This window comes from Haliotis asinina, chromosome 13, assembly GCF_037392515.1.
Source record: "Haliotis asinina isolate JCU_RB_2024 chromosome 13, JCU_Hal_asi_v2, whole genome shotgun sequence".
NCBI classification, from domain to species: Eukaryota; Metazoa; Mollusca; class Gastropoda; order Lepetellida; family Haliotidae; genus Haliotis; species Haliotis asinina.
This window is the reverse complement of record NC_090292.1, coordinates 51,341,649-51,366,083: the sequence shown is the minus strand read 5'-3', so window position 1 is coordinate 51,366,083 and position 24,435 is coordinate 51,341,649. Positions and strand designations below refer to the sequence as shown.

Below are 24,435 nucleotides of genomic sequence, written 5' to 3'. Positions count from 1 at the left end.
GCTATTTTACTATATAGATTGTTTGTTTTTTAGTGCCACATGAGCAATATTCCAACTATATGGTGGCGGTCGGTAAATATTCGAGTTGGGCCCAGGCAATCCAGCGATTTATATCATAAGCTGATTCATATACACAAGTATTATACAAAAACGTGTCAAACCCTGATAATAACCTCCCAGGGATTGGGAAAGAACTTTGACAATGGGCCATTTTCAGGATTATTAGCCATTTCCTGAATTTAGAATGGGCCGCTGCCTTTGTATCAATAGTATACTTCCAAATTGTAATGGGCCATTTTTCATTCTTATGTGCAAAATGGCCCATGGCCCCTGCCTTTTCCAGTACCAGACCTCCTACTAAGTGTTTGCGTTAACGAAGAAATCTGCTTTTTGTCACACTAAAAAAATTATATCAAAAACACTCCTTAATTACTTTGCCTATTTTAAAAGTACCCTAAAACAGCAACATATTCAAAAAAGAAAATTTTGAAAAATTTTAATTCTTGACTGAAATGAAAATTTCACATGCAAAAGTTTGGATTACATATATAATTTCATTTCAGCACACACGCACTGTAACAAAACCTACCGCAAACACTGCCAACTGCTATAGTTTTGCAATAATTATCAACTTTTCCATAAATACCGGGATATTAACCCGACATTTAAAGATATATTTTATTTATATATTGATATTTACATCGCTGTCAATGCAAACTATGAATGGTCTGATGAATTATGGAAGTTTTTCAGGGTTTTGTATTTTAATGATGACTACTGAAACTAACAATGATATTATACATACAACATGGATTATATCATTAGTGTCTTACAATTCTCATCTACTTCTACTCTCATACGGCACAAATCTGCAACACATTGATAGTTTCAGGTATTGTTTTATTCTGATCCAAGCAGGAATTAATCTTCACTACCCTATACTTGTTGGTAGGGGCAACTAACATCACAAGGTGGTCAGGATGCTGACTTGGTTCAGACATGATATTTTCGAAGCTCTCTCAGCAGCAAGATAGTCGTAAGTGCCATTAACATTGACTTACGACTGTCGTAGCGCTAAGAGAGCTTAGAAAATTGGACCCAGTTGCGTAGGTCGATGCTCATGCTGTTGATCACTGGACTGATCCAAACTTGATTATGTACAGACTACCCCCAGGTGTCTACAATATTGCTGAGTGCGGCGTAAAACTAAACTCACTCGCTGAGCCTCATTGCTAAATTCCATATTGTAGGTCTACGACAAAGAGACCATGACTTCGATACTTAATTACAAATACTACTTCCCGAAAGATTAGAAATACCATCTGAAACACGAAGTGAGCAACATCTGTCTGCTTTCACAGTGATGGCATTTTAAGCCCTCAATCACAAAACTGAATGCTCCAAGCTAAATAATCTTAGCACTGAATTTACAGATCTTTTTTCCACGTTTCTCGGTTATTTCAGTGAACTTGTCTTTCTTGTTTGCTCTCAGAGTTTCCCTGAATAAGCAAAACATCAATGAATGCCGATCTCAGAATAACATGAATATTTGGTGTGATGCTGGACCGTATGTTGAGATGTTGTAGCAGAAGAATGACAACAATGTCTTATTATATACATGAACAGTGAGACTGGACACAGCGGTGAGTGTTACTGCATTCCTGGGTAAATACCACTCGTATCATTACCGGCGCTGTCTATCTGGGCGCCATGGCCTGTGCATATTGCTGCATGCAGAATGTCACATGTTGGTCAGTGCATGTCACAGACTTGAAAATGTTCAGTGTCGACTATTTCTGTACCAGATTCACGTATCTGTCAGAGAGTCAGACGAAGGACATGTTTTGTTTGTTAGGTTGTTGTTTAAAGCTATATTTAACTCTAGCTATATGGAGATTCAAAAACAATCAAGTCTGAACCAGACAATCCAGTGATCAAAAGCAAGAGCATCAATTGAGATACAATGACGTGTCAAGGAGTCAACAAGCCACACTGTCACATCAGTCACCTCTTAGGAGTTGAGTTGGCATAAGTGATCAGATCAGTGATTCTTCTTTAATATCATCTTATCTTCAATAAGCAGCTTTAGGTACAAAGTCCATGTTTAAAAAACATATATTGACAAGCATGGGCTACTGAAGACAAATTCTAATCCAGACCTTCATAGGTCCTGTACCAGAATGTATGTTTAGTAAGGGGAAATGACATGCCTTTATCAGTGAGTGAGTGAGTGAGTGAGTGATATCATGCAAAATAATGTGTCAAATTCTCATTCTGCGGATAAAATCATACGGAAAGTTAAAAATCAAAACAGAAGGTATTTTAGGGCAGGTTCAACAAGAAAATCAGGTTGTAGAAAAATGTTCACATGGGCTATATTCTGTATTCAGGCTACTGTTTCACACCTCGACATGGGCTGGGCATTAGGGATCCAGGTGGCTCAAAGTCTGAGATGAACTAAGTGCATATGCTGCATCACACCCTCTTTCACTCCTCACTCCAGCACCATAAACCCATCTCTATGATGGCTGGACAGGACACTCACCAAAATTCCATTACAACCTGACAGCTTCTCTTTATAATAAATAATCATCTCATCACAGATAGTCAAGTTTACACAAGGATAAGTGCCACCACTGCTGTGTCAAGTGCCGCTTCTGCTCTGCTGACATTCCTTCCTTTGCAGTATCTATCCTTATAGTCAGTCTATCAGTTTGTTTACACCTGACATCACTTCCTGTATCCATTACTAGGCACTGACACCTGATACTGTGACCTCACCTGACCCTGTCCTCATTGATCACAGGACCAGTCAGGCATGAAGGTGTTAAGGTGTGTATTTACCTGTCACAGTTTTGTATCGAGAGACGGTTGAGTAACCAGCCCAGGACAGACTTCAAAGACACTTACACAATGGATCCACCTGAATGGGATGATCATAAGATCACTGAGGGACGAACACAACAGTATTCTCCTGGGTAATCACATGGAAAACTGCTGCCCTAGTTATTTTCACCTGGACTATGCAAGGATTTAATCCAAATACCCTATATTCATGAACTACTTCCGTTTATTGTTCAACACAGCAATATTGCACCAATGTTACAGTAGCATGTAGATAACACCGAGTCTGAACCAGACAATCCAGTGATCAACATCAATCTACACAATTGATATATCATGATATGCATTACCAAATCAGATAACCAGACCTCCTGATTGTGTTAGTTGCATGGGATGATAAATGTTAATTCTAGCCCTGTTCTTTATGGGTGACTATCTTCTAACTAATTACATATATACATTGGTCAGATTGGGTTCTGTCATCATGGTTTGATTGATGCAGAAGTTCAAATATTTTTTATAAAAGCTACTTGCCACAGGGCAAGTGCCTTGCTTGAAGAAAGTAACTTGCCCTGACTAATTTTCCACTTGCCCTGATTTTATGACATAATCATGGTGATGAAATTATGAAAGAATAAATCAACATGGTATTTGATGTTAATGTTTACTAGACTAATTATCGAAAAGTGATAAATATCCAAGAAAGATAACGATATTTTATTATCATAGCAAAATTTGATGACTACATTTTGAGCAGATATGAAATGAAATCCATGTTTATTTGCAGTTTGAAACTGTAAGCGGAAATTGTATAGTAGCCCACAGACAAGCAAGATACCATTATTTGATTGCGAGAAATGAAAACTGACTTGTCCCGGGCGTGGGGTGATGGGATTTTTTAACTCCTCTTGATGCATTTCTTTGTATCCTAAACAAGCATGCTCATGACATCAATCACTGGATTAAATGGTCCAGATCCCATAGTTCCCAGAAAACCATCATGAGATAGCCAGACATATGAACAAATATTTACTGGACTTAGTGAAAGAGTTTACAGCAAATCACTGACTGAATTTCAAGCTATCAGATAACAAATTGTTCTAGTTTTGATCAAATTTCATTAACACAAGGGACTGGGAAAGGCAGGGCCAAGGGCTATTTCACACATTGGGATTAGAAAATGGCCCATTAAAATTTGAAAGCTTACTATTGATGCAAGGCAGTGGCCCACTCTAAATTTAGAAAATGGCAAATAATCCTGAAAATGGTCCATTGTCATGGTTCTCTTTCTCGATCCCTGAATCACTGATGAAGAATTTGATATTACTATCTGATACAGTAAACATGTGACCAACTTGAAACTATACTACACTGGAGAATTATGGGAGATCCCAAACTACAGTGTTCTTGGCAAGCAAGACGGGAGATGTTTGCTATGATTATTCTTATTCTTATGATATGAGTCGCCTCCATGGAGCCATCACATTAATTATAACCAAACATGTTGTATAAACATGAATTTGGGAAGTTGTAATTCTCAATTTGAAAATATTTACCAAGATGACATATCATGACTTATATCAACTGGACCAAGCAACGTAAGCAACTGTTTATATGCATCATAAATATTTTTATTGCAAAATGTATATTCTTCAATCCAGATATCTTGGAGGGATTGTTAAACCTCATCAGTCTTCATGAAAGTTTTCTTTGTTAACTTCTATCCCTCCTGCAGGTGTTAATTTGAGATACATTCAAACATTGAGGAAATATGTGTTAACTGCTATTGAATTTTTCCAGTAAATTTAATATGATGCACTTCTGGCTTTTTTTTTCTAAATGAGCCTTTGTGTGATAGATCCAGCAGAGGTCTCTTGAGAGTGCTAACTTGTTGTGAGGCTAGTGTTATTTATGGACCCTGGGGTCAGCTGTGTGCAACTGATCTCTCATGTCAGGGCAAGAAATGGCATTCCAGTACACACTACCCCCTCTTCAAATGATGGTAATGGCCCTGTAAACAGGTTAATGGTCACAACTAGTACAGTTCATTTTCATATGTAGGGGTTGATGGTAGGAAAATATGTGGAATGACTCTAAACTAAGGTCACAAGCCAGGAGAGACTGGGGAACATCAGGAAACGCTCTAGTACTGGAAATACCTCCTGAAACATGTTCTGGTCAGTATCCATGGGTTTAATATTAATTCTGATGTTCTTAAAGGTCACAGCATTCTTCTATGAAAACATGAATGAATGAAATTTCCAAATTTGATCTGTCTGTGCAAAACTGTTACGTCTGATGCAATTTCCTAAGAACTCTTTTGATTGACATACTGTTGTTTAAAACTGCATCCAGTAATATTGCTGTATCTGGCCGTCTGTAAGTAATCATCGACTTTGGACCAGTGAGCAACATCCTGAACATCTACACAGTTGGGATACGATGACATGTGTTAACCAAGTCAGTGAATCTGACCACCTGATCTGAACTGCTTTTTGAATTGGTCTAAATACAAGAAATATCTCACAACATCAAATGTATCTTCGTGTTTGTTATTCAGATAGCTGTTGTTGGATGTTTTTTCCTTGACAATGCTGCCACAAACTTGTTGTAATGTTGTTAGTTATTCCTTCTTTTCACTCCAAGCCCTAACCAATAATTCCTTCTTTTCACTCCAAGCCCTAACCAATGATTCCTTCTTTCACTCCAAGCCCTAACCAATGATACCTTCTTTTCACTCCAAGCCCTAACCAATGATTCCTTCTTTTCCCGCCAAGCCCTAACCAATAATTGCTTCTTTTCACTCCAAGCCCTAACCAATGATTCCTTCTTTTCCCGCCAAGCCCTAACCAATAATTGCTTCTTTTCACTCCAAGCCCTAACCAATGATACCTTCTTTTCACTCCAAGCCCTAACCAATGATTCCTTCTTTTCCCGCCAAGCCCTAACCAATAATTGCTTCTTTTCACTCCAAGCCCTAACCAATGATACCTTCTTTTCACTCCAAGTCCTAACCAATGATTCCTTCTTTTCACTCCAAGCCCTAACCAATGTTACCTTCTTTTCACTCCAAGCCCTAACCAATGATTCCTTCTTTTCACTCCAACCCCTAACCAATGATTCCTTCTTTTCACTCCAAGCCCTAACCAATGATACCTTCTTTTCACTCCAAGCCCTAACCAATGATTCCTTCTTTTCACTCCAAGCCCTAACCAATGATACCTTCTTTTCACTCCAAGCCCTAACCAATGATACCTTCTTTTCACTCCAAGCCCTAACCAATGATTCCTTCTTTTCACTCCAAGCCCAAGCCAATGATTTCTTCTTTACCTGCCAAGCCTTGGCCAACGATTCTTTCTTTTCCCATCAAGCCTCAGCCAGTGATTCTTTCTTTTCCCGCTTAAGGGCATGCCCCTAAATTATTCATGTATGATATCAATACTAATGACTACTCGGATGAATTCAAATTTATGAAGCTAATTTTCTGGATAAGTACAAAATGTGGCATATTATATCAACACCAAGCCTTATAACAACCACCTGTAAATACCTGAATTTGAGCTGGACAATCTGGCGATAGATATTGCAGAAACTATCCACACCATCAGGTAAAATGACACGTAATCAACCGATTCAGGAAGTCTGACCACTCTATTTGGTCGCAGCTGACAACCACGCTGATGCTGGCCAATTCCAACCCATATCACCATGGGAACTCTGCTATAAATGTTCCATGTTTATGCCACTGCTGTGGAGTACGGAACACTGTGGTCCAATTGCAGGACGCAGGGCGCCACCACACGATGCTCTGTTTAGTCTTAATCTACTTCCCACTGATGGAATACAGTACACAATATTGATACAAACAACAGGCCATGTTAATATCAAACCAAATCCCAATCCACATCTCCAGCAGAGAACAGGCAGAAATCCATAAATCTCCATAGTCGATCACCATTCATAGACGAGGGTCAAGGAGGACCAACCAGGGCAGCATTGCACAATTGTGGACAAATCCCACCATCAAATATATCGTAATGCACTCAAAACCTTTCCTGACTTTCAGTATCTAGAATATATAACTGACAGAAAAAAGACTCCATTTTCCCTCAAATTTATGACTTTTGGACCGTAGGTAAACCTTGAAATGGATTGTTATGAGGTCAGATCCTTATCTGGACTACCTTTTAGTCTGGAGAATATATAACTGAGTGAGTGAGTGAGTGAGTGAGTGAGTGAGTGAGTGAGTGAGTGAGTGAGTGAGTGAGTGAGTGAGTGAGTGAGTGAGTGAGAGAGAGAGAGAGAGAGAGAGAGAGTATGGTTCTACGCTGTTTTTAGCAATAATCCAGCAATATCATGGCAGGGAAACGGGCTTCACACATTCTACCCATATGGGAAACCAAACCTAGGACTTTGACGTGATGAGCATGATGAGTAGACACTTTAACCAGCAGGCTACCCCACAGTCTCACATATACCCCTTAGCTAAAGACTCAAATAATGCTGAAAAGGAGCCCTGTAAGGTTTGAGATCTCTGATCCTAAGGAAAATCTCAAAATACATTGAGATGAAGTCAGAGCCCCTCTTACACTAACTTGTACCCTTGAGAACAACATTCACAGCAACCAAAGACTCCATTTTGCCTGAAAAGGAGCCCTCGTAACGTTTGAGTCATATTTTTTTCATTACATCAACCATGGTGAGTATTATATTCATGATCCTAAGCATGTCGCCAGCGCATCATGAAAATATTTCAGCCATGCATTTTTTATATTCATTGGCCGTGTCACCTAAATTTATAGAGAATCTCACCCAAGTGTCTATTGATATCAAATATATCAACATGAGTTGACAATGTAACATTTTTACCTTTATCAATGAGTGTTGATATAACTGATATCAGTAGACACGAGGGTGAGATTTTATTTATCATCAAAAATCATTCTTCATTAGTTTTCAATGAAAAATATACATCTCTGAACACAGGACTGTCATTAGATTTGCAGTTCAGCAATGTCATAGCATTGTGATGTCATCAACTTCATGACGTCATAGCATTGTCAGGGCATTGTACAAAATCTAGTATCTACTGTCAAAACGATCTCTCTAGGAGATATTGTCTGATCTCAAACAAATGATATCTCATGCGGAACACATTTTGGATGATAAAACAATATATCGAGCACTGGATATGAATTTAGTGGCACTGCTTGGCATTACATATATATCCTCCACTGTCTTTAAATGGCAGTGAGTAATACAGGATATAAACAAGCTTCCTAAAAACTCTCTTGAGGTTGTGCTGTTGGGCAATGTGACGTGATACAAACATGATAGATATTATGAATATTGGACAACAAATAGAAATATTTGACAGCATATACAGTAACAAGCTGGAAGTTGATGTATTATTCAAGATATTCATTGATATTCAACAAACTATTTACCTTACATGTTTTGACAATGTGGTGTTAATTTAATGTAGCAGTGACCTGTGACCGCATCACTGTCAAATTAAAAATTACTATCCTGCCGAGATAGGATACATTCCATTTTTCATGTCACATTTTGATAAAAAGAAAAGCCCAACTTAAATAGTTAGAATACTCCTTGATAAAAAAATTAATAAAATATTTGATTCCAGTGATCACAAATAACTTGAATATATTTACGGAAACACTTCAATTTACTAAATATGCAAGCAAACATTTACAGCCCTTTTGTTCTGCTGATCACGCAACATTGATAACCTGTAAAAGTTAAGGTTTAAAATTTCACACTGGCCCAAGACTCTGTCACTAGTACAATTTCATGCAGGCCATTAAATATTTACAAATTTCCTCATTGAACATTAATTACAAGGGCATTTTATGTTTTTAAGCCAATACAGCATTTGAAAGTACAGTGGAAGCTGTCTAAACCAGGACTCACTGAGAAATAATCCAGCTTAGACAATGTGCCGGATCATGGAGCTGATGATACATGTACCAGTCATGGATGGGATTGAGATTATATGTCAGTGTTGACAACTTGCCGGATTGGACAGATGCAAGTTTTGACAGCTTCTACTGTAGTTCTTTTGGTTTGAACGTCTTATTGATCAGAGTATATTTGAGAATAATATCTGCAACATGTAGAACAATGTTACAACACTCTGATATGAAATATTTGTGTAAATACAGTCATTAAGTGCCACACTGCAATCAAACGATTACCGCCAATGTTGGCTGGTCATTAACTGGCAGAACCATGCCGGGTTGATTACACTATGGAATTATTTAAATATTCACCATCCTAGCTGTTGCAACAGCTTCCAACAAGGACCCGATAGCTTATAAAGCTGTTGAATAGCACCTGCTATCCTTCAAGTTAGTTTTATGGTACTAATCTTGTTTACTCCTCGAGTTTAGTGAGTGAGTGAGTTAGTTTTACACTGCTTTTAACAATATTCCTGCAATATCATGGCAGGGGACAACAGAAATGGGTTTCACACATTCAACCATGTGGGGAATCGAACCAGACCTTCGGCATGGTAAGCGAATAACCACTTGGCTACCTCTACTGGCAACAAATCACTCGGTGCCACTCCTGCAGGTCCAGGTTGGAAGCATCAAATGCTTGTGGTAAGAGACAACTAACTGGATGTTTGACATCATTTCAAAAATGCTTAGATCAATGCTCAATGGACTCTCTGATTATTTACAGACCAATAACATACACCTGGAATATTGCTGAATGTGACATTTAGCAACAACCAAAATGAAAGAAGAAACATGAAAATTAAAGGATCAGATCCTTAGACATTCACTAGTAACTGAAGATCATCAGTGTAAAGAAGACCAAGTCATCACTGTGCATGGAAACAAATTCTGTTTAGTGAACAAAGAAAACTGACATAGAAAGGATATGAATAGATCACTTAGTGAGTGATTTGGGTTTACGTCGCTTCTAGAAATATTATACTCCAGCAATATCACCAAGAGGGACACTATGGGCTGCCTTTTGCCAGTGTGGAATCAAAGCAGGACCTTCAGAACGATTAGGGAACACTCATCCACTTAGTTATTCCACTGCTCCTGACAGATTACTGAAAATCAGCGTCCGAAAGCCCGCTTCCAATTCACCACACAGGCACAATGTATGGAACCTATTTTGGTGTCTCCTGTCATGATACTGCTGGAAAATTCTGCTAAAAGTGGCAGAAAACACAATGCAGTGTGTTACATGATTTTTGGCTTTAGACAATGTAACTTCGCCTCCTAGCTAAGAAGAGTGTTGAGATGAGGTGCTGTCTGTCTGGCCACAGGTGGAGTATCATACCTGCAGATCAAGGCCAATCAATGCTGGCCAGACACCAGATACGTATGCAACAACAAAGCCCTGGAATCATCTTGTGTGAGTGTGCTGCATGTTGGGTGTTTGATTACACATGTCAGTAAATACAAGCCGTATCAATACCAGACGGGATATATGGGGGGATTGGTAGCATTTGAAATTGTAGAAGATAAACTGACGGACCCAAAATGATTAACTTTGAGCTAAAGAGGAACAGATACATAGAACATCCTTGTACTGGACCATATTTGGTGAGTGTAGTTTTACATCACAGTGGACAATATTCCAGCTATGTAGTGGCAGATAGTATTAGGTACATAATGAAGTCTGGAACAGGCAATCCAGTGATCGACAGCATTTGTGCAATTAAGAACCATGGTTTAGACCAGAGTTAAACATCATTGTGATGCATGACCTCAAAGGGGTTTCAATATTCGCTGAAATTTCTTTAAACACCGATGAAGCTTAAGCAAGCAAAGTTTTTCCACAGACCTTACCTTAGTTTCTGTTTTAAGATGAAAGAGATAGTCCCAGAACCACCGGTTACGTTTTGGTTTTATGTCTTATGTACATTATCAGAGCCATAAAGTGGCGAGAACAAGTTATAAGATACCAGCCTTGAGACTGACCTTGACATTAAACTGACTTTTGAAAACACTGTTTACTTTACAACCTAAATGACTGAGTTAAGTTGAAAATGACCAATACTGGAATGGGCATAAATATCATATGGCCAAAAGCATGTCACTGTACTGGCACCTTACTCCTTTAACACTAACAATAGAGGCCCGTGCAAGCAGGTGAGCGCTGATTTCCTTCCTTATAGAGTGAGTGAGTGAGGGAGGGAGTGAGTGAGAGAGAGAGGGAGGGAGAGAGATATTCCTGCAACATGACCTCAGGTGGACACCAGAAATGGGCTACACACACGGAGTCAAACCAGGGCCTCCTTTCACAAAGCAACTTTTGCTAAGGTTAACCGTAACTCCCATTCTTTAACACTGCACTAAGGTTACCTAGGTCCTAGGTCTAAGGTAACCTTAGTGCAATGTTAAAGAATGGGAGTAAATGTTAACCTTGCTTCATGGAAGGAGGCCCTGGACCTTAAGGCATGAAAAGTGAACACTTAAACCACACTGCTACCCCACCCATAAATACTGGGAATAATAATACCAGGATCAGTGCAAGAACTCTGACATGTTTGGCACCAACGAGCACCAGAGTACTTCATAGTACTGAGTACCACTCATCCCACGCATTGACACATGGATAAGACAAAGTAGTGTAAAGCAGTTCAGACCAATCAGCTCCATCAACTGTTGACATGCAGTCTTTGCCCAAACATTTCCAAATGAACTGAAAACAGGGACATCCAAACATTTGTCACTTCTAAAGCTGTTTAACAGTCAACAGTATGTACCCAGATTTCAAAAATGTGAAAGAAGGGTGGAATATTTTCAAAGGAAGAATTGCATCTGAGCCCAAATTATTTTAATGAATAAACGATTTTCTTAGCATATTTAAAGAACTGGGTGCTCCTTTACAAAGCATTAATAGAGGTAGGGTAATCATAACTGCTTTATCATAGACTTGTGAAAGTCACAGCTCCAAGGCTGTTCCGTTCATATGATCAGTTAATGGTATTTAGTAGCGGAGTCTACCTGACGGAACAGTCGTGACTAGATTTGCAAGTGTGACGGTGTGTATGGTCTGTATTGGTAGTCAGCTCAAAAGCCATGATTACACAATGCCATTTAGAAAGTGGTCAAATGCAACATATGTCATACATACTAAGAAAGTGAAATCCCAAATATGACATATGTAGCTCAAAAGCCCATTCAAAAACAGCGTGATTATATGTACTTTAGGGCTGCCTGTCACACAGCAAATTACACTATTTTAAACCTACATTTAAGTACTGGAATAAACAAAGTGTATTGTTTAGCTCTGCTTGTACAGCTCTGATTTAAACACTGGCAGTGCAATTCTCATAAGGCTAAGATTCAATCGTGTGAGGGCTCTTTTATTCTAAAATTTCACTTTTCCTCAATCATACAGTATTTCCCTGGCAACCAGCAGTACAAAGTACAAAAACCAGTACTGAGGACTGAAGGACACACATCCAGACATGATTCACTATCAGCGGATACTCTCATTAAAACTGAACTTTAAAACAAATGCTTGATATTTCTGCCTAATTCTCGCGACATTTGCAACAAATGTCACGCGTCAGCGCGAGGTGCTTTCTCTTCATCTTGCCGCGCTACAGCCTCATTACCTTATTATACTCAATTTGATAACTATCACAACTATCCTAAATGGATAATTGTGTACTAGGAGCTGTTTTTTCACGCTATTTGTGAGCAGGCTTGTTAATCACATCACTACAGTCACGACAGTATTTCAGCCAATCAGTTTGGTCAATCTGCAAAGTATTATGGGAAATATTCAAACGCTCCAAATATATATGCCAGTAAATATTTTTTGCATTTAGAAATTTACTGCTTTTGTAAACAAGCCAGAAAGCAGCTTCCAAATTGGTTGCATCTGCAAATTAAATTGCATCTGTGAATGTTGATCAGATCTGACACAAAGAATGCATGAAGCAAGTTAACAAAGTCATCAGCTGCAAGGTGGTATGCACTGACACACTTACTGGACAAATCAACTAATACTGTCTGACACAACACAAGTGTCATGCTCTTGAAATGTTTTATGATGAACTCAAATTGCTTCAGGTGTGATGAAACCGTTGAACCTCCTTATGAACACAATGCCCATAAATGTCCACTCCTAGTCCTTTCGTGTTATTTCAGAATCAGTTCCATTTTGTCTTCAGACCTTCTGGTCCAGACTCAATTATTAACAGACTATAGTCATGAAGCTCCATTATAATGATTTTTCAGTTATTATTATTATTTTTTGGAGGGTTGACTGTTCATCTCTTGGGGTGACACAACAAACAAACATTGTTAGTTTAAAATGTCATGAAGGTTTTCAAAGAAGAAAGTTTCACAGAATCTGTGTTAGTTGTCTCCAAACCAACATGATTTAGTTGATGACATTATAGTAGTTGCCCTAATTCCTTGTGATCGAAGCATCTTGTCATCACATCATAAATGCGTAGATCAATGGTCATGATGTTGATCACTGGATTGTCTGGTTGTCACATTTTAGTACTTCCCTCCTTCCTTAGGACCGAAATATCATGCCATCATATCCCAAATGCATAGATCGATGCTCATGATGTTGATCACCAGACTCCCCAGTCCTGACTCAATTATAGCCACCATACAGCTGGAATTTTGCTGATGTGGCATTAAACAACAAACAATCAATCAATATAGTCAAGTGGCACAAACACTCTCCAAAACTATCGTTCCTTGTCACCGATACTGATGCTGCATCACATAAACCTCCCTCACTGCCTCCCTCTCCTACACACAGTCCCCCCTCAACGGAGACATTAGTGCTAAAAGAATCATAGCTCTACTTTCAACAATGAATCAATTAATGATCACTTTGTGGAACTTAGCACAGCTGAGCCTAATGTTGAAAATGGCCCTGGTCAATTTATCCACCATTTCTACTGAGAATATAACATTCTAGGGAGTCCTTGCTCCGAGCCCCCTGGTACTGCCCACCTAACACAGTACTTCTGTGACTGTCATTACTATTCACAATACAACCTTTCAGAGATCAAATCTAGATGCAAATCCCATGCTTGCTTCATCCTGAACACCAGAACGCCGACGCTTGCCAGCCATTAATATTCATAACATAACCTTCTACAGTCTCAATCTGCACCACATGCCTCCATACCTTTGTATTAAGACACCAGTTTTTACTTCCAATCCTTATGACTATAGTGAAGATACCAGGGATAAAAACTGGTCCTAAATACACTCCCATCTTTGTCCCAAAACACCAGTTTTCACTTTCTAATCCTTACGAATAGAGCATAGTTTCCAGTACCATTCCACCTAAGTTCCAAAATATATCAGTACTATTCAGTCACAATACAGAATATAACTTCCAGATATCCCAATAAACCTTTTTATTCGAAGACATAAGAATACTAGTCAGTCCTTGCTATTCACAATATAACATTCCACAGATAAAATGTCCCAAACACCTTGCAAATGTGTCCCAACACACACCATTAGTATTACATCACTACTCAGAATATTACCTTCCATAGATCTAATCTTTTTCCTAATACCTTGAACCCTTGTCCACAAACATAAAAACATTATTCAGAATATAACCTTGAAGAGATCAAACCCTTTTCCTAATACCTTACACACATGTCCTCAAACATAAAAACATTATTCAGAATATATTTGAAGAGATCAAATCTTTCTTCTAGTACATTACACCCTTGTCATCAAACATAAAAACATTATTCAGAATATAACCTTGTAGAGATCAAATCTTTCTCCTAGTACCTTACACTGTTGTCATCAAACATAAAAGCATTATTCAGAATATAACCTTGAGGAGATCAAATCTTATCCCAAATACCTTGCCTGTCCCAAAACAGAAAAAAGAGTGAGTTAATATTTAACGTCATATCGGCAATATTTCAGCATACCGTGACGAGAATATTTTGATACTGAAATGAAATATGTACACATTATAAAAACCTGTCGTCAAAGGACAGTAAAACAACCTGAATATCACAGTTACAATTAAAACTAGTGTGGAGAGTTAAAACAAATATCCAAAAATCAGGAATACCAGAACACCATTAGTCATTATTCAGAACCTTCCACAGATGAACTAACATAGATCACATCTGTTTCGGAACACCACCACCTTTGTCCCAACACACAAGAATACTTACTATTCAGCCAAGTAGGATATAACCTTCAACAGATCAAATCTACCTCCACAAAACTGGAACCTACATACAAACATTATACTTAGTCCTTACTATTCAGAATATATCTTCTAGAGATCAACTCTAGCTGCAAATTACCTGGTAGCTTCATCCTGAGAGTCAGATGGAGTGTGTGAGTGAGTTTTGTTAGTTCTATGCTGCTTTTATCAATATTCCATCAATATCACAACGAGGGACATCCGAAATAGGGTTAACCTTGTGGGGATTCGAACTTGGAACTTCTGCTGATGAGCTAACACTTTAACCACCCAATGACTACTGTATCATTACACAAATCAAGGACAAATCAAACACGTAGAGTAAACACACTCTTGCAGCACATGCCACATTTCATGTGTTGTTTACTCTGTACATTGGCCAATACACAAAGACTAGAGATGACGGGCTGTTATCATACACCGTCTGCTCTTTGGGAGATGTCCCAAGATGCAACAGCCAATATGATCGATATGCCACCAGGGATGTTAAAGCATACAGTCAGGCCGACTTGAACCCTCCATGAGGCAGCACATTACACCACAAACCTTTGATATTGCTGTAACGCTTGACAGAGATAACACATCGTTCAAATGCTGGAAATTAACTTGGATCAATATACATGATAGGCTTATAACTGATTTATTGTGGTGTTGCATCTGCTGCTTGTGAGGAGAATCCAATAACATCCGAACAAAACTATGCACCTTTGGGTGAATGTTCGTGCTCATTAGTCATTCACATCATACATAAAAGGGCAGGAATAATCAAAAGTCAAGTATTTTTTTCAACTTAATACGAAAAAAAGAGCATTAGACAAAATATAAGATCCATGTCCTCAGGTCAAAGTCACAAGAATCTAATGGAATAATAGAATCCTTAAATAGAAGCCTCAAAGTGAGTTCAGAAAATCAAATTGAGTGAGTGACTGAGTGAGAAAGAAAGAGAGTATGGTTCTACGCTGTTTTTAGCAATATTAAAGCAATATCATGGCAGGGAAACGGGCTTCACACATTGACCCAAATGGGGAACCAAACCTAGGACTTCGGCGTGATGAGTACGATGAGTGGACACTTTAACCAGCAGGCTACCCCACAGTCCCATACACCCCTTAGTTATAGACTCAAATAATGCTGAAAAGGAGCCCTGTAAGATTTGACATCTCTGAGCCTAAGGAAAATCTCAAAATACATTGAGATGAAGTCAGAACCCCGCTTACACTAAGTTGAGTGAGTGCTCTTAAATCCCTTTTAATATGACATTATGAGAGTGCCTCAATTAAATCAAACAGCTCCTTTAAACATCCTCAAATCTTTAGTCCACCTGACCATGAAGGCTCTCATACACCAATACAATACTACATTTGTCACCATGATTGTCAATAAGATGCCAAATGATGCCTAGATGTCATTGTAGCTCCAAATATATTACTACATACCTCACAGCAAACACGTATCACAATATACTGCAATACAATCCATTTGCTAACAGGTCCTAATCATGCTTAAATAAACCTAGCCAATGTAATTTCAAAAGCGTTGAGACCATCTGTTTAATGAGGTGTGCGTCTGACAGTTGATAGATGGGAAATTCTGTCCAGTTATGCAATAGAGTTTTTGGGCAACATGGAGGATGAGAGTTATCTCCCTTACAACCACTCTTCCCAACAGGCACTTAATGTATTGATTTGCAACAAGCTTCGAGAAAAAGTGATCACGGTTTTCTTTAATTTCAAACACATTTCTTCCTAATCCTCTGATCTCTAAAACTGGACACATTAGCCTTTTACCTGGAATGAGTCTATCCGGGAAATTCGCAGCTCCATTGTCAAAATTGCCAAGAAAAGGCCATTGAAGAAATTCATTGAAACCTCGAGTTTTAAGCAACATGTTTTAATCAATACTTGTCATTAAGATAACACAATGTGGAAAGCCATCAAAATTGTAAATTTACTTCTTGCCTGTGAGTGCAAAAATGAAGAAATCCTGAAATTAGCATTTCATCGTCAGTGGCATCGTCCCTCCTCTTCCTCCTCCTCACTGTCACACTGACCTCACCAAGGCAACAAATTATCACATTTTTTTGCAATTTTGTTCGCAGTATGTGAGTCTTTATGAACTTACCTGACAAAACAATATTACACCTGAATTTGCCCCCATCAACAAGAATCATCCCATCCCATCCCACTCTGGTATTAGATTCTAACCCAGATCACTTGACTGACTCCACAGGACTACCTCAACCATCCCCAGCTACTCTAATAAAATGTTGATATTCAAAATATGTCCATGCACAGTTAAATGTAGCGTTGATTCTGCAAGTCCAAGAGACCAGAAAATCTGAACAGGAACAGTTTTGTACACAAGTCTAGTTAGGTAAGATTAACCACGATCTGAACTGAGGGATGGCAACTCTGAACAGGACATGGTGTTGCACTTGGTGAAATGGACTCCCCATCATGTTGACAAACACACGACCACACAATGCTGTAATCTGTCACCAGATGTAGCCACGCCACCAGGAATAACTGGTCTCCATACTGGAGGGGGCAGGGTTGTTGAAGTCATCTGTTACAGTATTAGATCTGAAGAACTTCCACACCCTCAGTTCTTGACACCCACAGTTACATTATTATCTCGACACCAATGCTTGTTTTTGCCCCCAACACCAACAGTTACTTTCACCCATTGATACCATAGGCAATTTTTCCTCAACGCCAACCAACAGTCATTTTTTGCCCCTTGACACCAACACTTATTTTTGCCCCTTGACACCTATGGATACTTCTGCCCCCCAACACCAGAAGTTACTTCTATCCCTTGAGACCAATGGTTACTGTAGTCTCTCGACACCAACAGTTATTTTTGCCCCTTGACACTAATGGTTATTTTTGCCCCTTGACACTAACAGTTATTTTGGCCCCTTGACACCTAGGGATACATTTGCCCCCCAACACCAGCAGTTACTTTTATCCCTTGAGACCAATGGTTACTGTAGTCTCTCGATACCAACAGTTATTTTTGCCCCTTGACACTAATGGTTACTTTTCCCCCTGAACACCAATGGTTACTTTCACCCCTTGATACCAATGGTTCCTTTTAGACAGTGTATCTCTAAAAACATTTGAAAGGCATTAGAAGTGATCCACATTAAAGGGAAATTTATGGATATCAACATGCTATTCAAGAGTACATTAACAACTATCTGCTTCCTAGCTTTTATTCACAAGTTTGGAACAATGAATATTGGTGTGCATCCCTTGGTGCCAAATGTAGACTTTTTCTCTATTTTGTGGATTCTGGACACGCATTCATGTATTGCATAAAACTGTAGTATAAATATGTCCATTGAAGCCTCAATATGCCTTTTTTCCAACCCTAGACTCAGTGGAATATAAATCACCTCGACCAGGTCCGCCAAGTCACAGTGACTCAAACATTATTCACCAAGATCTATGTTTGCAAGTATTTAGACATTTTTAATTCCAGCACGATTACTTACAACAATTGCTATGGATTGCCCATCAATTATCAGCCACTGAGGACATCAACCACACATGGTGGTGTGTGGTCTTGTGCAGAGAGAGCAGGTTATGAATCAGTTGAAGTTAAACAACGTTAAGTCTACCGAAGCCCTTGGATGGGTGACAGCTTGACTCCTGACTCAGTCTGAGAGTTTTTTGGACTTCGGTTCATGATGCATGTGATCTCTTCTAAATCAAGTAAGTTTATTCAAAATTACCTCTGTTCATACAGCAGGAAATGGGTACCTGGTGGGATAAGTCATATGACTATGACCATTACATTCGACCACAGGGGTTCAAAAATATCATCACCAGATGTCCGGGACAAGTCAGTTTTCATTTAAGGCAATCAATGGTATTTTACTTGTCCAAGGGCTACTGCATCATGTCCACTTATGGTTTTAAACTGCAAATAAACTTGGTTTATATTTCACATCTGCTTAAGATGTATCTATCACATTTCACAATGATAATAAAGTAGGGTTATCTTTATTGACTATGTATCATGTTTCGATAAAATAGTCCAGTAAAAATAAACATCCAATACCATGTTGAGTTATTCTTTCATAATTTCACAGCCACGATATATAATGTCACTATTTCACAGTCATGATATATAATGTCATAATAATCAGGGTAAGTGGAAAATTAGTCAGGACAAGTTACTTCATTAAAACTTCCATTTTTTTTTTTAAATTTGAACCCCTTGGAAATAACGTCTAGGATTTAGTATCCACTAAGAGCATGTGCCTGCAGTGTGCACTTCAGTGCAACACAGGTGACCGTATTACTATTAATCCCTGTTTATTGAAAGTAATGAGTGTAATTGTTGTTTGATTACTCAACCGATGAAGATATCACTGTTTAATAACTTCACAAAGTTATTACACATTATGTATTACTTTGCTCAATTTTATTTTGCTAATGCTGGGAGAGTGATGAATAAAATACTTAACTATATCCCGTGTAATACCATACTTATGAAACTTGTGAATGGTATCGGTATCTAACTTGCTTTCGCTCGTTAGATACCAAACCATTTACTCATTTCAGATATATGATATTTCTATTACATGGGACATAGTTCAGTATTCTCTATTTATGGCACACACTCCAGGTCACAGTAACAGTTTTAACCTGTTGAGGTAGGTCAATCCAGTGGTAAGAATCATCAGAGGCAATTGGCGATCCCCTGGGACCAGGACTGTCTGGTAGAGACTTCATTATTGACAGAGAGATGTCATATGGATGGAATATTGCTCAGTGTGGACACCATTATCATGACATAACCTGTCTGTCTACGTCAGTACCTTCATCCAGGCAATATGGCAGAGAAGTGAGCATGGTTTTATGTCATTTTTTGCAATATCACATCGCCACCACTGGGACACCAGTCACAGGCTTCACACAATTTGCACCCACGTGGTGAATCAAACCGGGTCTTCAGCGTGAGAGGAAGACACTTTAACCACTAGGCCAACCCACCAACCCAGTATATGGTAGAGACTCGTGAAGGTCCAGGGTAGAATAAGCCTTCAGCAACCCATGCTTGCCATGAAAGGTGACTATGCTTTTCGTAAGACATGACTTACAGGATCGGGGAGTCAGGTTCACTGACTTGGTCGACAAATGTCATCGGTTCCCAACTGCCTAGATTGATGCTCATGCTGTTGATCACTGGGTTGTCTGGTCCAGATGCGATTATTTACAGACAGCCGCCATATAGCTGGAATATTGTTGTGTGTGGCATAAAACTAAACTCACTCACTCACTATATGGTAGAGGTGAAAGGGGACACAAATATACCAAAAGCATACCTACAGCACAAGTGACAGAGGATACTACACAACTTGTTGTGTGATACCATTTTTATTAAATAAGTTAATGATTTGGTATTCTTCATAGATTAGACAGTTGTTTAACGCCACACTTTTTTATATTCCAGCTATACGGAAGCGCATTGTCAATAATCAAGTCTGGACCCAGTGACTGGGATAGAAAATTTATTGAAAAATGGGCCATTTTCAGGATTATTAGCCATTTTCCAAAAGTAAATTGGACAACTGCACTTGTATCAATCGTAAACTTCAAAATTTTAATAGGCCATTTTTTCATTCTAATGTGCTATATGGCCCATGGCCTCTGACTTTCCCAATCCCTGTGGACCGGACAATCCAGTGATCACCAGCATGAGCATCAATCTATGCAACTGGGATGCGATGATGCATCATTAAGTCAACAAGTCTGACCACGACATCACCTCTTTAAGCATGCATGGGTTACTGAAGACCACTTTCAATTTTCAATCCAGTCCATGTTCAACAATCTGAGCTGGTGAATGATTTTTCAAATTCCCCAACACACACATGAACATCCTCTTCCTGGTTCTTGTTTACACTGATGACTTCCTACTACCTGGCTATGATTGATAAGTTGTAGATATCAGCTACTGACAGTCAAAAATGGGAGTCTCGACCCTGGAGGTACAGACAGTCAACAGGTGACATGTGAACTGCTCATCCATGTCTGTGATCCGTGAGCCCTCCCCACAACCCACAACCACCACCACCACCACCCTCCCATCCTGGAGATTTTGGAATGAACCTCTGCATCCTGCTCGATACCCTCTGACGAAATTTTGAACGTGTGAGATGGTGACCCAATTGCCTGAAAAGTTGGCATAATATCTACCAATGGAATGTCTTGACTCTATCATCTACAGGCTATGGCTACAGTAATAAGTAGTTTTAAGTTAAAAGTTTCTAAATTTAAATAACAGTGAGAGTCAGCAAAACTCATAATGCTTGAGTGAGTATGGTTTTGCACTGCATTTAGCAAATATTCCAGCAATATCACAAATGGGGGACACCAGAAATGGGCCTCTCAATTTAGCAACTGTGGCTTTGATGAGCTTACTGAAACCACTAGGCTACCCCACCAACCCCACAACAGCATGAAGACAGCCAGGTACCATAGAGCAAATCAATGGTCGAAAGTATGAGCAACAATCAATCATCACATAATGCATGGTTTCAAACCCATACAGGCTCGTGGCGGATATGTAACTCTCCATAAAGACCAGTCCAAGAAAAATAGCCATGTCGCCAATCCAGCTTCCTTTCTTTCTCCAGTTGTCCTGCGTATTCATGACCATGAGAACAGGCATCAATTAGAAAACACTGACAAGTGGATACATGGCACTTCTTCCACAACCTAGGTCAGAACCATCATCAAACCACCAAACCATAAGCAAAGGCTGAACTACAGTATGGCCATATGTAACCAGAATAACAAATATTAATATGAATGCAGCACTGTTCATGTCCTGATACATTACTAGTGTATATGTGCATCACAGATTCATACATCCCTTTCTGCAGGTGACTCAAAGGGTTATATCCATGTCCTGATACATTACTAGTGTATATGTGCATCACAGATTCATACATCCCTTTCTGCAGGTGACTCAAAGGGTTACGTCCAGCATGAGGTTGCCGACCCTGAATCTACTCAAAAAGAGTATCTACAGTAGGGATGCAACGAATACACTATGTGGCACCTATGACATGTATCACGAATATACTCATACAAGTGAGGTATGTAGTACATTAATAGTTAAAGTAAACAGTACCGTATGCAGCCATTGCAAATTAACATGACTAGCTCTACTGCAATGCTAGCACATATCCCAGTCTTGCATTTTTTCACCTTAAAAAGGGCTCAAATAAAACATGCCCAGATGAAAAACTGTAAACATTCATTCATATCCAGTTCTGGTGACCATGAATAATGAATTGTATTCATGAAGGGCTATGGTTCGATTCACCGAACATGCGAGTGTATCATAACAGCCCTGATCTACAGAGCATAAAGAAATAGTTATCTGTGTCTGTTATTTCACCATTCAAGTTCGAGTTTTTTCAATATCATAATCATGTATTATATTCAAAAGAAGTCACTATAATTATGTCTGAATCGGCAGAGGCAATACAAACCTTAGATCATTAAGAATATATTACATATTACTCACACGTTTAAAGTGGGCACAGGTAATCGAGATGGGTACCTAGGTCCAACTCATTACCCATCCATATTACCGGTATCCAGGTTACCTGCCTCAGTTTTACTCACAACCCTCAAAAATTTGTGTTGAAATTTCAGTGAGCACAGGATAACGTCTGACATTATTGCTGTTGATCACTGTGGAGACATTACTACTAATGGCTAACAGGGAAATGCAACAAAATCTGTGTAAATCTGATTCTTACACACAGTTTCCTTTACATCTACTAATTACAAATCCTGTAATGTAATGTATTCAGAAAAATAGCATTTCGTGTCACGACACAAAACAAAACTGTCATATAATTACACCTGTGCTTTTACAAAAACCAAAGAAGATATTCTTAACATCACCACACAAACTTAAGCCATGCCAGTACTGCCAACTGTAATATTCTACTTCACACAATTGCTCTTGTCCTTTAGGGTGGGGACCCATGACTGCAATCTATGGGTTAGAAACTGCATGGTCAGCAAGCCTAGGATGTGATAATTTTGTGATAATGCTTCATTAGCTGTGATAATGAGGTAAATTAATTGGTAAGGCTTATACAATGAAGCATAGAATCTTCTCCCTTGCAGAGTGATACTGAAGATTAACTCATTTTTGGGTCAGATATCCACCATCTGCTTGAAGTGCAATACTATGGTATATTCAATGAGTAGTAGACCAATAATAATGAGCATTAATTCGTACTATTAGTATCTTATTTGGTGTGTAGGTCGGGATGGGGGTGTGTGTGTTGGGGAATGGGGGAGACTTGGGGCTGCATTGTTTGTGGGTAAGTATTATATAACTAATTCTCTCTCAAATCAAAATATCCAACAGAAATTTGGTAAAACTTAAAGAAAAATATCTGGCTGTCACCAACAGATCTCCTTTACTACGTCATGAATGAGTGGTAGCCTAAAATGGGGAAAAACTATGTTGGTTATTTGCTGATAGGCTGAATTTGTTCAGGACAGTATGTTTACATTGTGATTCAAGCGAGTGACACGATCAGCAGCACATAGATGCACACATAGATTATTTACAACGCAGGATACATGGATAGATATCACGCCTACATGATCGCGTCCATGAAGGAGGAAGTAGCCATGCAAAATCTGGCACCCAACATGAGTCAAATGTCAAAAGATGAAATCTTATCTTTCGAGGGCCAGATTTGAGAGATGAGTTTGACCTCTTAATAATGAGTCCATAGCCAATTATCTTTAATGTTAACACCAAAACGTCGAAGCGTGGGACTTCCCTGCCACAAAAATTGTGATTTCAACAAAAGCGCTAATCGGTCGAGCTTTCCCTGTAAATTGCCCATACTTGGTGATACGAGCTTCAAGCCTGTCAAGGGAAGCAATCGCTCCCCACCTGCATATTTCAACAACGCTTGCGTCCATTGCACACATGCACAGGCATTTTAAATAATCTAGACACGAAGGGACAACTTATAGGAATGTACCGAAACTATGATCGATATCAAATTATAACAGTTAAAGGAATCTTACCCGATGCTTTTCTCGTAACCGGCCAAACTTTGGCACACCCTCGCTCGGGCAATATGGCGGATCTTATGACGTCACGACCGGAAATGCTTGAAGCTGGTATCAACTTCTCCACATGTGTGTAGAGTTCAGCAGGGAAGACACTCCCAAACATCTCGGATATGTACAAATCAGACGAACAATTTTATATCAAACTCATATAAACAGCTTTGACATATAATTAATTACTATAACACAGCGAAAAATGGTATAGTCATAATTCAAAAACTTATGAACCACGCTTCAGGTAGAA

General features: G+C 39.0%; 1 protein-coding gene across 2 annotated transcripts in view; it reads right to left on the bottom strand.

The window, feature by feature from the left end:
- The window catches only part of LOC137260033 (talin-1-like), a 134,061-nt gene extending 109,830 nt beyond the window's left edge, over positions 1 to 24,231 (bottom strand). For both annotated transcript variants that reach the window (XM_067797716.1, XM_067797719.1), the window contains exon 1: positions 24,147 to 24,231. The gene's annotated coding sequence lies outside the window, so the exon portion shown is untranslated. The remainder of the gene's footprint in view (positions 1 to 24,146) is intronic.
- Between the last annotated feature and the right edge of the window lie 204 nt (positions 24,232 to 24,435).